Below are 15,601 nucleotides of genomic sequence, written 5' to 3'. Positions count from 1 at the left end.
ACTTATGTAAATAAGGTATTTCTGCTTTAAAAAAAAACTGTTTTCTCTTTGTCATTAGAGAGAGAGATTTTTTCACAAAACTCGTGCACTGGGCCTTTACTCGTTCTGTATTAGTGGACCGATATATGCCCAGTAAGACTGGACGACACCATGCTTAGTACACTTATAGACTTATGTAATCTCAAGAAGTCACTGGGGAGGAAGTGTCGCAGAAAGATGGAGCAAATTTCCCCATCATATCAGGAAACTTGTCGCATGGCTGGTGTACATATCTTATCCACCTGCGATTTCAAACACTCATTACTTTCACACCTCCTACTCAGTGCTACAGGTAAGCTCTGAGTTGTCATGGCAGCCTCCTGCTTCAGCCCCCACATTATGTTTTTCATTATGTTTTCTGCACCAAGTCAGAGAAGATAGACACCGCTTTCACCAGTGGAAGTGCGTGGTTAAAATCCCTGGGGAAGCCAGAAAAAAAGCCATATTACATCCTGTGTTGTGATAATTGTGTTGTTTGCTCTATAACCTCTTAGTTCATATGACTTGAGACCGTTATATGTATAGGCCTAAACCTGAGACAATAAGAAGTGGCAGAATAAATTCAACCACACCTTTGTTTCATCACAAAACCGGAGAGCACCCTCTGTCCAGTGAAGTCTACAAAGCATATTGGAAGTAACAAACAGTTACATGACCTACAGCTCTAGACGCCGAACCCAGTTCCACTACATGTTTTCATTGTTCTCCTCTAATCAGGGATTGATTTAGACCTGGGACACCAGTTGTGTGCAATTCATTATCAAGAATAACAGCAAACCAGCTCCAGACCTCTTAGGGTAAGAGTTGAGTACCCCTAACCTACATCATGGTCAAGCAAGTTAATGTTCTCGACATTTTGGAGAAATGTGTGTGTGTGTGTGTGTGTGTGTGTGTGTGTGTGTGTGTGTTGTGTGTGTGTGTGTGTGTGTGTGTGTGTGTGTGTGTGTGTGTGTGTGTGTGTGTGTGTGTGTGTGTGTGTGTGTGTAAGTAGAAAAAACATGTTGACTCACCATACTTGTAGAGAAACGCCAATGCCATCCTCCTCTCATTCATGTTGACGAAATAGTCTACGACTCTGTCATACAAAACACGCTTTTATTATTTGTTGTCCTCGGCTACCTGGCTAAAATGCTTGCTCGCTAGCCTAATTTCCTTTCATAGGAAAAGTTAGCTTGTTAACATTAGCCTTCTACATCTAGCTACATATTGAACTCCCATCCTCTCAGGCCAAAGGCACAATGTATGCATTTATGGTAGGATCAGAATTACCGTTATAATCGTTGGTCAGTACGGAGAATTAAATAAAAGCACAAGTCTAAATCCTTATCTCCATCCATGGCTAATTAAGGAAAGCGTCAATTTTATCTAGCTAGCTAGCCATCAGAGGACAACAACACAATGAGATTCAACAATTCAAGTTGTTTCTGTCAATGAGGTACTGCTCTCGATGTGATGTGATTGGAGTGAAGCCAAATCCAAAGCATCAGGACCATTCACAGTTGAGCTCACTCAGTTTAGCTCAATGATGATTGGCTATTATTTGATTTTTTTTATTATCAAGGGAGGCCAAATGCTTACTGGTTTCCTTTGCATTCAATGCTATGGGCGGCAACAATGTCATACTCTTTTTGACCATACCGAATCAAATAGATGGCCTACAGAGACAGAGGGGTGCTGTTTCGCTAACTCGGATGCTTTGTCCGGTGACACATTCAGCCTCTTGCGAATTGAAGGAAATTATGAAACACAAAGAGACGAAAGATACATTATTTTATAATTATTTTATATGTTATCTCTTGGTAATATGTGTTTACCTGTCCGTGTCAGTTTGTATCATACTTGGAGGATGTAGTCTACAGTATGTTTGATTTAAAGAGAAAGCTGGGAAAAAGGGAGATCATTTAAAAAAACAAAAAAAGTATTTATCCGTTATTTTACCAGGTAAGTTGACTGAGCACACGTTCTCATTTACAGCAACGACCTGCGGAATAGTTACAGGGGAGAGGAGGGGGATGAATGAGCCAATTGTAAATTGTAAATCATGACAGAGAGATGGAAAAGAGGAGATAAATCAGATGAAGAGGAGTCTGAAGGTAACAGGGAGGGACATAAGGAATTAAGGAATAAGGAGAAGAGACGGAGAAGAAAGGGAAGAGAGGGAGAAAGAGTAATGTATTTCCTGCATTAGTAGGTTGAGATGGGGTTTGTATTGGAGGTTTGAGCTGCAGCCTCAGGGGATATGAGCTGTAGCCTCTTCTCTTCCGCCAGCTCACATGTCTACTATGCCTGCTTGCCTGGCATCAAGCAAACCCCTGCTGACAGCCTACAACCCCTTTACATCCCCAAATAGGTTGGCAATGCAGCCACAGCCCAAAACAATAGGGCTGGGAATTGCCAGGGATCTCAAAATACAATATTATCACGATACATAACTGCTGATGCAATATGTATTGCGATTCTGACGATTCTCACAATTCTAAATAAACTCAGCAAAAAAAAGGTCCTCTCACTGTCAACTGCGTTTATTTTCAGAAAAACTTAACATGTGTAAATATTTGTATGAACATAAGACTCAACAACTGAGACATAAACTGAACAAGTTCCACAGACAGGTGACTAACAGAAATTTAATAATGTGTCCCTGAACAAAGGGGGGATCAAAATCAAAAGTAACAGTCAGTATCTGGTGTGGCCACCAGCTGCATTAAGTACTGCGGTGCATCTCCTCCTCATGGACTGCACCAGATTTGCCAGTTCTTGCTGTGAGGTGTTACCCCACTCTTCCACCAAGGCACCTGCAAGTTCCAGGACATTTCTGGGGGGAATGGCCCTAGCCCTCGATCCAATAGGTCCCAGACGTGCTCAATGGGATTGACATCCAGGCTCTTCGCTGGCCATGGCAGAACACTGACATTCCTGTCTTGCAGGAAATCAGACACAGAACAAATAATATGGCTGGTGGCATTGTCATGCTGGAGGGTCATGTCAAGATGAGCCTGTAGGAAGGGTACCACATGAGGGAGGAGGATGTCTTCCCTGTAACGCGCAGCGTTGTGATTGCCTGCAATGACAACAAGCTCAGTCCGATGATGCTGTGACACACCACCCCAGACCATGACGGACCCTCTACCTCCAAATCGATCCCTCTCCAGAGCACAGGCCTCGGTGTAATGCTCATTCCTTCAACGATAAACGCAAATCCGACCATCGCCCCTGGTGAGACAAAACCGCGACTCGTCAGTGAAAAGCACTTTTTGCCAGTTCTGTCTGGTCCAGCGATGGTGGGTTTGAGCCCAGTGGGGGCGTTGTTGCCGGTTATGTCTGTTGAGGACCTGCCTTACAACAGGCCTACAAGCCCTCAGTCCAGCCTCTCTCAGCCTATTGCGGATAGTCTGAGCACTGATGGAGGGATTGTGCGTTCCTGGTGTAACTCGGGCAGTTGTTGTTGCCATCCTGGGATGTTCAGATGTACCTATCCTGTGTTGTTACATGTGGTCTGCCACTGCGAGGATGATCAGCTGTCTATCCTGTCTCCCTGTAGTGCTGTCTTAGGCGTCTCACAGTACGGACATTGCAATGTATTGCCCTGGCCACATCTGCAGTCCTCATGCCTCCTTGCAGCATGCCTAAAGCACGTTCACGCAGATGAGCAGGGACCCTGGGCATCGTTCTTTTGGTGTTTTTCAGAGACAGTAGAAAAACCTCTTTAGTGTCCTACATTTTCATAACTGTGACCTTAATTGCCTACCGTTTGTAAGCTGTTAATGTCTTAACGACTGTTCCACAGGTGCATGTTCATTAATTGTTTATGGTTCATTGAAAAAGCATGGGAAAGAGTGTTAAAACCCTTTACAATGAAAATCTGTGAAGTTATTTGGATTTTTACAAATTATCTTTGAAAGACAGGCCTTAAAAATTGATGTTTCTTTTTTGTGATTCTATTGCAATTTAATTTTCCAAACATATTGCTCACTATATGTCTGCTGCAGAGAGACAAGAGAGAGCATGATACATTTTTTGGGAATCAGTCATGATATTAAAAGTGCTGAAAAAATGTTGGCTACTGACTGGTTTTCTGATCCATGCCCTTACCTTTTTTAAAGGCATCTGTGACCAAGAGACTCATATCTGTATTCTCAGTCATGTGAAATCCATAGATTAGGGCGTAATGAATTTATTTCAATTGACTGATGTCCTTATACTATATGAACTGTAACTAAGTAAAATCTTCGAAATTGTGCATGTTGCATTGATATTTTTGTTCAGTGAATATATATTAAACAACAATGAACCAAGGCTAAAAAGGCCTTATTTTCTTTCTGACAGACAATTCTGACTTAAATTTTCAATTTCCGTTGTGGCCAAAAATATTGTCACCCTTGCACTTTTTTCATGTAACTCACAATTTTCCCTAAAAATAAGTTCAAATTGACCAAAGTATTCTTTGTTTCACTGTTAATATTACAGAACCTATGTTTTTGATTCAGAATATAATATATCAATTTAATTCAGATAATAAACAGAAATGGCATTGACAAAATGATTGACACCCTAGACCTAATATTTGGCAGCACAGCCTTTGGTCAAAATAACTGCAAACAGGCGCTTCCTATTGCCATCGATGAGCTTCTTACACCTCTGTACTGGCAGTTTGGGTCCGACATTGCACTCCAAAATGCCTTGGTATTCTCCTGATTTCATGATGCCATGCACATGTTCAAAGCACCCAGTGCCAGAGGCAGAAAAGAAACTCCCAAAGATCACTGAACCATCTCCATGTTTGACTGTTGGGAAGGTGTTCTTTTCTTTGAAGTCTTCATTTTGTTTTCTGTAAACATAGACATGGTGTGCTTTACCAAAAAGCTCTAATTTGGTCTCATCTGTCCACAGGACATTCTCCCTGAAGGATTTTGGCATGTTCTGTTTTTTTTGTTGTTGAGAATTGCAGTCAGGCTTTCTAGTCTCTCTCTCAGCAGTGGGGTTCTCCTGGGTCTCCTACCATATAACCCCCTTTCATTGGGTTGGCGATGCATGGTGGGAGTTGAAACTGTCGTACTCTGTGTCGAAGGTCAACTTGAATCTGTGTGGCAGTTGATTGAGGTGCTTTCTCCACCATTCGAACAATCCTTCGCTGCAATCTTCCATCAAGTTTTCTCTTGTGGCCACATACAGGGAAGTTGGATACAGTGGCAAGGGCCTTAAACTTTTTCGTAACAATACGTACGTTGTAAACAGGAACTTCAAGGTCTCTGGTGATGGACTTGTAGCCTTGATTGTCCGTCTGGCTACAATCGTGTGTCTGATCTCAGATAATTAACTGGTTTTCTTAATTTCTTCCATGCACATTGCGGTACACACAGTGACACAAAACAGTGATACACACCTCCAGTACACAACTACAGTACAGACGGAAGAAGAAGAAGGATGAAGGTTGTTTTCTTGTTGCATAATATTTATGAAATAGCACTGAAAAAGTTTTATTTTTTACAACAAAAAAACAGCAATGTTTTTTGTCCTTGTTATATAAATGACACATTGAGTGACCAACAAAAACAGGAAATCACCCAACCTAATCAAATTGCACAGTGCATTGTTGTCATGCTTTGTAACGGGGGCCTGCCACATCTGGCTTCCCATTGAAATAGATGTCGTGTAGAACATGTAGTCCCCTTGACTCTCTTTAGAGTCAGCCCAGACAGACAGGCAGGACTGTGTGTGCAACCCTGAAAAGCATCCCCCATCTTAATTTATGAAGATCTGATATGCACAGGATGAATAGAGAAGAGTGGGAGCCGTCCATTTGTTCCCTGCATAAAAATCTTTAGATTGTGTGCTCATACATCCATTATAAAATATAAATGGTTTCAAAAAGATGTATACAAGCAACCTATTCCAAACCGGTCGGCACGTTTTAAAGTTTGAATGAAGTTTCTAGCTTAAACGGTTTAAGACTAGTTATGGTGGAAATGTTTACCATTCAAGTCTATGGCCATTGAAATGCATTGGGATTTATGCCAATATGGTTGTAGTGTGAAAGGTATAAGTAGTATAAAAATAATAATAATAAAGTAAACAGCGGACGGTCAGTCTGCACGTTTAAAAGTTAGTTTCGTGTTGATAGCTTTTATGGTTTTGGACCTACAGGTGGCAGCGGAAGGCGAATAATAATAACTAGATGTTAATTTTACCATTCTATTTATGAAGATCTGATATGCACAGGAGGAATAGAGACGAGAGGGAGCTGTCCGTTCCCTGCATACAAATCTTCAGATTGTGTGCTCAAACATCCATTACGGATGAGCTCAGCCTTGATTAATCCAATCCCCTCACGAACAAGACCAAAGACAAGAGATATCAACTCAAAATGAGCCTGAGATTCCCATTAAACTCTAATCTCCCAGCCCCCATCCTTTCCTTTTCAGCACGGCTCACAGCAACTTCTCAAAGGCTCCCTCCTCAAATTATAATACATCGCAGCCCACTCCAGCAATAATTCTATGTTTAATAAGAAGTATATTAAGGCTTCATCCACACTATTAAGTATTCTAAGTAAGTGCCTAATGTTATTCAGCTTTCAAATTTCAAGTCCGCCACTAAAATTGAAAGTATCTGATATAACAAATTATGCAAAATTATAATAAAGTAGAAAAGGACATTTACTGAAGTAAATGTGGTGTAGTTGCTAGTCTTGAAGTATTTCTGGATGTGAACCAGTAGTGGTAGTGACGGCAGTAGTAATGGTAGTAATAGGGTTTTCATAGGCTGTGTTAGTTATAGTGACCTATTTTGGGGTGTTTTTTATTGTAGTTATTATAGTGGATTATAGTGGGCTAGTATAGTAGGCTGGAATGGGTATAAGCCATATAATGTGCTTTTAAACTCTGAACATGTTTTAGTTTGAACATTCTGAAAATTCTGTGGCAGTGATTTCAGTTTAGAATGTTGAAGCCTGCATTCCACCATTTACATTAATGGGGATACAACAAGCTTTGTAGTTTATGAAGTAGAAATGGTAGCAAAAAGCTGTGTTGAAGCCATCTAAGTTGAGTCTGTCTACACATGTCAAAATTGGTCTGGTGTTTGTAGTTTTAATGCTTCAAGAGCAGTGGAGAATCCAAATACTTCCCATTCAAGCCTATGGAGCTTTTATCCACGTTTAAAATGGTTATAGTTGAAAAAATATAAATGGTTTCAAAAAGCTGTATACAACCAACATATTCTAGACCAGTCTGAACGTTTTAAAGTTTGAATAGCATTTCTATGGCCATTGAAATGCATTGGGATTCATGCAAATATGGTTGTAGTGTAAAAGTATAAGTAGTATCTGCACGTTTTGAAGTTGGTTTTGTGTTCATAGCTTTTCTGGTTATGAGGAGGTTACGGAAGAGGAAATAACAACAATAACTAGATAATAATTGTACATGTAGTAAAATTGTGGGACTTGCTTTACCTGTTTACAAGTATTTTTTCCCAAATTCCATTTTCTCTGTTCTGTTTTTCGCACACGCAACAAAAGAACATTTAAGTATGAACAATTTTAAAAAGTGTACTTTGCTTTCAGCAATTAAATGCAATTTCAGCAACAAGCCACAAGACAATAGTATTTTGCATAGCTGCATGAAAAAGACCTGGAAAAATATCCCCACTGCTTCAGCTATGAATGGCTACAAGTCTGGTGTCGAGCATTGCATCTTCTCGGGGAACAATTAGCCCCCTGCAGAAAAATTATAAAAAAAGGGCAAGATGTGTAATCTTTAAAAAGTTATATGTCACTCCGGGATGACATCCATATGGTGAAAACCACATAATAAGGGCCCCAGCTGGACTTTCCGACTCAGTCGTCACGGCAACAGAGAGGCGGGTCAATCGCTGTGGCGATCGCCCCAGGACGTGCCGTGCATGGGAATGCAGGGATCTGCTGCGGCTGCCACCATCTGTAGAGGGCTGGCTTAATGGAGAGGCTGGGGCACGGGCACGGGCACACACACACAAAGACCCAGAGAGCAGAGGCTGAGAGGGGACTAGGAGACTAACTCCTCCTGGATAACCATGGCCTGCTGGCCCTGTGGTCTTGAATAAGTCCTTCAGAACCCCAAAGACTGACTAACCACTTCCTGGCTGGGACATGACCTCTAAAAGAGGAGGGGGGATCTTCCCTCGTCTCGAGACGAGGCCATTCCCCAAACTATTTAATAAAATGTTATATTGCATTCCATCTTTGTGGTTCATTCAGTTAAGCCTGTACTTGATTGAAATAGATTTTCTTCCAGAACACATTATTTAATTTAGCCTTTTACACTGCATTCTACTAATTAGAATATACTGTACATCTGTATGAGTCCTTGAGAAATATTTCTGGAATACTACAGATTCTTCATTATTTAAACTTGATTTAACTAGGCAAGTCAGTTACGAAAAAAGTCTTATTTACAATGATGGCCTACCCTAGTCAAACCCTAACCCGCACAACGCTGGGCCAATTGTGCGCCGCCCTATGGGACTCTTAATCACAGCCAGTTGTGATACAACCGGGAATCAAACCAGGGTCTGTTGTGACAACTCTAGCACTGAGACACAGTGCCTTAAACCACTGTGCCACTCAGGAGCCCTACACTCAGACTACTACACTTAGCTTTATAACTCAGTGGGGAGGCTTCAATACCACAAGGCCTTGATTTGAGCCTAGACCCATTCACGCTACCTTCAGTAATTCACCTTAAAGTCACCCCTGCAAACCAAAAATTGGTTCCGTGAAAGTTACCAGAATATTAGCTAGGTCGCCGCAAATGTTCTCATAACACAAAAACTGTCGAGCCGTGGTGATGATTAAAGAATGTTTGTATACAACATTCACCTGATGTTGCAAGAACATTCCTAGAACACATTTAATCTGCTCTTTAAAGGTTCCCAGAATGTTTCATTAGGTTGTGGGAAAAGTTTGGTGAGATCAATGTGGGGACATCACAAAAGATATGTTCCCGAAACACAAAAACTGTCCAGTTGTGTGGATGATTATACAATGTTTCTTTTAGGGTAAAAAAAAATATTCACCTGATATTACAAGAACATTCCCAGAATACATTTGGTCTGTTCTTTAAAGGTTCCCAGACCTTAAGGTTGTTGGAACAAGGTTTTCTACAATGTTTTAAGTTAGGTTACACATGGACATTCCTTTAATCTTGTAAGAACGACATGTCTGTTTTTATGACGTTCATAGCATGTGTTTTAGGTTCAACTTAATAATCCATTGATGTTAATGCAATATACATTTAACTTGTCTTGGAGGTCCGCAGAACATTTCAATAACATTTAGAAAATTTTATATTTAAGTTACTACCAGCATGCAAATGAGAAAATACAACATTTGAAGAGTATTTAATCATGTACACACCACCCTCTAGCTTACACTTAGTATGTTGACAAACTGTACATGTTGGGTTTGAACCTGCAATGGTCAGTTACCAAGACTGGTCTTTTATGCTCTGGCCACCAAGGAAGCTCTCTTTCATGTTATTTTTTTCAGGGAAATACTAGTAACTGGGTAATTCACCATTACGTCACACATCCTCTTTATGTGCTGCGTACTTAAATAAATCAGGTGGGACCATATCAAGTGTCTCAAATTAGGAATTATACCAGGTGCATTTTTTAAAGTTTTATATTGTACAGTTAGTCCAATTCTTGCATTTGACTGGATTTATAAATCTGGACGAAATAAAGACATCCTCTCTTTTAGTAGCGTATATCTGAGCCTTATTTTCTTTTCTTTTTTCAAAAGTTAAAAACTGTGGGATTAAAGCAGCAATCTTCAGCCAGATCATTAACCCTCTGCGCCACCAGGGGAAAGCCGTGGACTGTTGTATTTTGTCAGTCAGATATGTTCAATCAGAACACAATTTTTGAGTTAGATAATGAGACCTGGGGCCTTGTGTATCAGTAATGTGTAGCAGCATACCATCCTGCATCCCACTGCAGGCTTGCCTGTGAAACTAAGCAGGGTTGGTCCTGGTCTGTCCTTGGATGTTGCTGTTGTCCTTGGATGTTGCTGGAAATTGTGTTGGAGGGCTAGTAGGAGACATCGTTCACTCTGGTCCAAAAAATGATACCCAAGGGCAGTGATTTGGGACATTGCCCTGTGTAGGGTGCTGTTTTTTGGATGGGACGTGAAACGGTTGTCCTGACTCTCTGTGGTCACTAAAGATCCCATGGCACTTATCGTAAGAGTAGGGGTGTAAACCCCGGTATCCTGGATAAATTCCCAATCTGGCCCTCATACCACCATGGCCACCTAATCATCCCCAGCTTCCAATTGACTCATTTACTCTCCCCCCTAACTATTCCCCAGGTCATTGCTGTAAACTTGGTAAAATAAGGGTTACAAAAATAAAGTAGGCACAAATCTGTGCATAAACCATGTGTGGGAGCATTTAGATTCATGAGATTTATCAATATGAACGTTTTCTTGAAAGTGTGGGTACATTTACGGTCATGACATTGCATACGCACAGTTCCAAGTGGTGGAATAAGGGAACTGCTTGTCAAGCGTAGAATGCGGGGAAATATATGTTGAAATTGTGAGAGTAATAATTAAAACCCTTTTCGATTTCATTGTATTGCCGTTATGAATTCATGTAACATATCTTAACAGTCTATATCATATAAATTGACTACATCAGTGCATTTGTTTCGATAATAATCAATATAAAGTACAGTAATTTGTTAATTAGAGGCACATATGAAAGTGAAACCATTGTTGAAATACTATAAAATAATGAGATAATAGGAAATGGAATAAGAGATGGCTGATCTTGCTCTGTTGGTAAGATTTGGCACACGCTGCATTTCACAGAGAGCATGTTTTTAGAGTCTGGTTGGACTTTTTCGCAGAAGTAAAGATTGGCTCATCAGATACCATTTCCTAAAACCAATCTTATATGAGGATGTAAGACCTATTTTAGAAACACAAACACATGCCATTCCGGTGCACTTCCAAGTGCTACTATCCACCCTATGTTTTTTTTTTTTACTTTTCAGCGGTAGCTTGCCGATCATCTACATCTCACATCCCTCAGCTCCCGAGTGGTGCAGTGGTCTAAGGCACTGCGTCTCGGTGCTAGATGTGTCACTATAGACCCTGGTGCAATTCCAGGCTGTATCAAAACCAGCTGTGATTAGGAATCCTATAGAGTGGTGCGCAATTGGCCCAGCGTCGTTAGGGTTTGGCAGCAGTAGGCCATCATTGTAAATAAGAATTTGTTTTTAACTGATTTGTCTACTTAAATAAAAAATGAGCCAATGTTTTGGATGCAAAACTAACTGAAAAACAGAATTTCCATACACCATCGCAAGTCAAGAGGGGTTTCTTTTTGCCATCAATGGGTTCACAAATACGAAAGGAGCAATATATGGCGCCCACATCGCCATAAACAGCCACAGGATGAATGGCTTATTTGTGAGTGTTGTCTACTCATTTTAAGTATATTTGCCATTGCTGAAGCAACTTGAATTGTCCTAATGGTCCTCTCTTTGTAGCTATGCTTTCATTTTTACTGGTTAAGCCACAACTGAGCGAGACAAATAAAACCTTTTGGTACTCAACCTCTGACACTAGCACTTCTTCGGTCTCAGAAAAGTAAAAAATGTTTTGATTGCGCCATTGTATTTTATGGTTACGGCGTTGTATATTCCCCACAGACTGTAAAGGGGTGATTTTGGCCATATATGGTTAATTAGGGGCGTTTCGCTATGGAAATAGCCAAGGTTGTGCACGAGACCTGAGGACTGAGCACTGAGGCTGAGAACAATTGGTATTTACCAATGGCGATCTCCTACTGGTGTGCATATGACTCTCCTAATCAATCGCACTTTTAAATTCGTACGAACATTCTAAATTCTGTTCATAAGTAGTATTTTAGAATAGTGTTAAAAACTATATGGTTGTGTTTATATGATTAAATCCTGTTCAAATGTCCTATGAATGAAATTCAAATGCCATGTGTCTCTATATCACCAACAATACAGTCCTCAAATGTGAATTGCCATTGAGTCTGGAGAGAAACATAATGGGGATGTATTCCAATCTGCTTTATTATGCTTTCATTTGCATGCATGAGAATGTTTTGATAATATTTGGTAAAACTTTAATATTTTCTAAATGTTCTTGAAATGTTCTGAGGGCCTCCAAGACAAGGTCAAATGTATATTGCGTGAACATAAATGGAATATTATGTTGAACCTCAAACAAATATGCCATGAACGTAATCAAAACGGACTTATTTCATTATTACAAAATGAAGGGAATGTCATGTGCAATCAAACTTAAACATTGTATAAATGTCATCACAACTGAGCATATGTTGTATTTTAGGAACATATCTCTTGTAATGTACCCAGACTGTTCCCACAATGTAATTACATCTTCTGGGAACCTTTAAAGAACTCAGAAAGACTGTCTGTCAACATTCTTGCAACAACAATGGAAAGAATGGCAGCACAACTGGACAGTTTTTGTGTTTTGGGAACATATTTTTTGTGATGTCCCCACAATGTTCTCACCAGACTGTTCCCACAACCAAATGAAACATTCTGGGAACCTTGAAAGAACTGGTTAAATGTGTTATAGGAATGTTCTTGCAAAAACTTCAAGGAACTTTCATAGAAATAGGTTTTCTGGGAAAACAGTACTGGTATATTGTGATATTACATTACCTGGAGACCTAATGAGAACTATTGGGGAATGTTCTGTGATGGTTGTTACAGAAGTTGTACAACATTTTAGTAAATGTTAGGAGAACAGTGCAAGGATATATGTTAGTAAATGTTGCAAATGCAGCAAACTCAGATTCCACCTGCAGCTTCCCAAAAACTTGGCACAAGGCTTTTACCAGCTTTCCAATATGACAGCATACCTGTAATTGTAGCTTCAGGGTAATCAAACCACAGAACCGATTGGGAGCCACAAGATCAAAGTAAAGTCTACATCATGACTACGCCCCCCCCCCCCCCCCCCAAAAAAAATACCTAAACAAATACCAGTGATTCACATTACTCACATCACCATGATGTCTCTCTTTGCATCTATGTCACTCAGCAGAGACAGGAAATCTGATATGGCGTGACCTGTATTAGCTGGGGCAGAGCACCTCCATGGTCCATGTTAACACCTGGTAGTTCTCAGATTTTACCACTAGACGGGTGTGAGCGAATGAGGCGAAGGTCATCCTCTTTCATCCAATTACACCATACTACTGTACTGGCAGAAAGATCGTTATTGCATGTGACTGGCCTTCCATGTCTCTCTCTCATACTGTAGGATGGGAGGATAAAGGCAATGTGCATACTCTGCAAAAACGAGAGAAGAGGTGGGGGAAAAAAGACGTTGCCCTTCCCTTGGGTTTATGGCGGTCTTTTGTTCTCCCACCCAATAGATTTACAGTGGGGTCTGAAATTATTAACACCTTTGATAAAGATGAGAAAAAAAGGACAATTTTTTTCTCAAAAAGGTAGTGGTCAAAATTAATGACACCCCTGTTTTCAATACCTTTCAATAGCTCACCTTGCAAGGATTATGGCACTGAGCCTTTTTCTAAAATGTTTAATGAGTTGGGAGGGATCATAGATCATTCCGCCATACAGAATCCTTCCACATTCTTGATATCCTCCATCTGCGCTTATGGACTAGCCTCTTCAATTTAAACCACAGGCTTTCAATGGGTTTCAAGTCCGAAGACTGAGATGGCCAAACTGTTGATTTTGTGGCCATTTCTTTGTGCCTTTTTGTTATTAGTTAACAGAATATAATTTCCCAATTTCTTTGAGCATACAATATCTCTCTGTATTTGAATGATTTATTGTTGTCATTTTTTCTCATCTTTATCAAGGGCATCAATAATTTCAAACCCCACCGTATATCTCGGCCCTGCTTTGAGATGGAGGAGCATGACCTTGTTTAAATTCTGTTAATATTTTCTCTAAAAGTAATTTTCACATTTGCGAAGGACCCCTTTGCAGAGAAGTGCTTGAATCTTGAAAACATAAGTCCCATTTCAAGCTAAATCAACACTTAATCCTAAAACCGTAATTAATACGTATGTCCAATGTACCATTGGACCAACCGCAAAGAGCCATTTCCTAGACATCTGATGGAGCATATCATTAATCAGTGCTTTTCTTTTCCCGTGAACTGCTTCTGAGTGGAACCTGTTTTCCCTGTCACATCTCATTAAAAGTCTGCTTATTCAGGTTGGTTGGGATTATTTTATTTCAGAAAAACCATTAGTTTCATACAAACTTCTTGTAAAGTATAAACAATAATTCTCATGATTGCTTCATTAGTTGACTAAAATGTCATATTATCTCAAAGTTAAAACCATCAGGCAAGTGAGTCCATCAATAAGCAAATTAATTACATCATTTAATGGAGCCGACATGTGAAAAACGATGACAAAGAGAGACAATCTCCTGAGAATGGCTCAAGGCTCACAATCAATTTTGTTTAAGCAATATATTGTAACCTAATGTGTCCAGACCGGCTGAATCCACAAAGTCACTGAGCTCTCAGTTAGTGTCCTTGCTAACTCTCACACAGTAAATAAAGACAGGCTTAGCTCCTATTTTCTCATAATAGGGTGTTCAACTATAGGAGGCCGAGCTGCAGCCTAATCAAATCCACTGCAGGCTTGCTCATAATCAAACTTCAAAAGAAAGTGGTGTTATAATTTCTAACGGATATGCATTATCATTTATACCTGTTCCATTCAGCCATCCGTGAGAATATTTCACCTACAATACCTTGATCTTCTCTAACTGACGGCAAAACCACAAACAGCATTTTGATAGTTGATAAAAAGTTGATCAATCGAACAGCTGATTGCATCAACATCTATGCATCAACATCTACATACAACTACCTATATCATTCCACCACCTTCAAAAAAAATATTTTTAACACAGATTTCCCAGCTTCTATAAACAAGAAAATTGGTCAATTTGGGTTCAGATGGGAGTGAGGTAGTGTGGTAGGGACATGAAAGGCTGCTCTGATGTGTAACCGATAAGCCCTTTGGAGATCCGGTAAATGGGCTGCGGATGGAGATGAAAATGCTGTGTGCTAAGCCTCCCACTTACATGGTCTAAAGGGCTCAGCTCAAGTCCCCCAGCTCCAGCTCTCTGCCTGGGATAGGACGACTCCGTCATTACAGAGGAGACCTGTGCCCAGGGTGGGGGGACTCACACGATCACCCACACAACCCAGCAGGTGAATTTAACAAAGGGAGAAATGAAAAGGCATTTGGTGTCATTTGACTGAACACAATCCACTGGTATTTGCACTAAGTTCAGGCTGTAGATTAAATGGTGTGGTTGGACTAATTGCTTAGCTGGGGATCAATATCAGCTAACTGGTAGAATGCAAAAGCCTGCAGCCCATAGAGATTAACAGAACAACAACTCTCCTATTGTGGGAGCAACGGGAGAGACTAAATATGGTTTCCATAGTGGGAGACAGTATGGATCATCTCCAAGATTCCCTCTTAATTGCTTTTTTCTCAGTAGTCGCTTCACT

General features: G+C 40.3%; 1 protein-coding gene across 1 annotated transcript in view; it reads right to left on the bottom strand.

Moving 5' to 3' along the window:
- Positions 1-15,601, bottom strand: part of LOC139406634 (neuroligin-1-like) — a 290,759-nt gene that overhangs the window by 217,468 nt on the left and 57,690 nt on the right. The gene's annotated exons all lie outside the window — the stretch shown is intronic.

This window comes from Oncorhynchus clarkii, chromosome 4 (genome assembly GCF_045791955.1).
Source record: "Oncorhynchus clarkii lewisi isolate Uvic-CL-2024 chromosome 4, UVic_Ocla_1.0, whole genome shotgun sequence".
NCBI lineage: Eukaryota > Metazoa > Chordata > Actinopteri > Salmoniformes > Salmonidae > Oncorhynchus > Oncorhynchus clarkii.
This window is presented reverse-complemented; position numbering and strand designations above follow the sequence as displayed.